The sequence below is a fragment of the Amphimedon queenslandica genome, unplaced genomic scaffold (assembly GCF_000090795.2).
Source record: "Amphimedon queenslandica unplaced genomic scaffold, v1.1 AMPQUscaffold_12898, whole genome shotgun sequence".
NCBI classification, from domain to species: Eukaryota; Metazoa; Porifera; class Demospongiae; order Haplosclerida; family Niphatidae; genus Amphimedon; species Amphimedon queenslandica.
Window position 1 is genome coordinate 24,194 of NW_003546866.1, and position 1,051 is coordinate 25,244.

Below are 1,051 nucleotides of genomic sequence, written 5' to 3' on the forward strand. Positions count from 1 at the left end.
ATACATATTGATGTCCTTATGCTGTGTAGCAAGTTTTAGCTGATTCCAACTTCAATTTTTCAAGTTACAGCCATTTTAAGAAAATGCCAAAATTCTGAAAAATACCCAAGGCTATAGCCCATGGTTTTTTCCAAAAAATGGCTCCAAAATCACCCCAAATTTTTATTTTGTTTTTTTATGCATATTGATGTCCTTATGCTGTGTAGAAAGTTTGAGCTGATTCCGACTTCAATTTTTCAAGTTATGGCCATTTTAAGAAAATGTTAAAATTCTGAAAAATACCCTGTACTATATTGGATGGTCTTATTAATTAGTGTCCCTCCCTCCCTCTCTCCTACAGATTGCTAAGATAAGAAGTGGTCATGGTTTTGTTGCTATGAAGGACTCATACAAACCATACAGGTACATGTACATGTATTTTTAGTATACATGCATGTACATATACATATACATGTAATGTACGTACATGTACATGTATTACTGTTGTTCTTGTTACTATTTTTAGACACTTGGAATTCCTCACATATTCTAATATTAGATCAGTCATTGATTTCACAGACAGTGAAGGTAAATAAATGTTGATGATTTATTTGTTTGTTTATTTATTTATTTTATTAGATGTTGTTAATGGTTTTGGTCTGTTAGTCCATTGGTCTGATGATCCTCAGGAGAGATTATTAACTTTTAAAATTAACGGAGACTCATCAATTAAAACAGAACTAATTAATAAAATATCTCAAATGATGTGTACCAGTAACTGTGCCCCATCTCCAGTGAGTGTAGGGACATTATTAAGATTAAAGCACGGGCTATAGTACAGGGGGTTTTTGGAAAATTTGGCATTTTAACTGCCAAAATTAAAACCAGCCATTTTGAGCCATTACATGTATGTACATTGTACATGCTCAATGGCACATGGACACAAATTTGCCAAATTAAAATTTGCCAATCATAAAAACTTTAGTAGTCTTCCAAAATTTTACCCCCTCCCCCAATTTTCAGCTATACAGTAATCTATTCCTAAAATGCTCATAACTCAAAAACTGCTCAA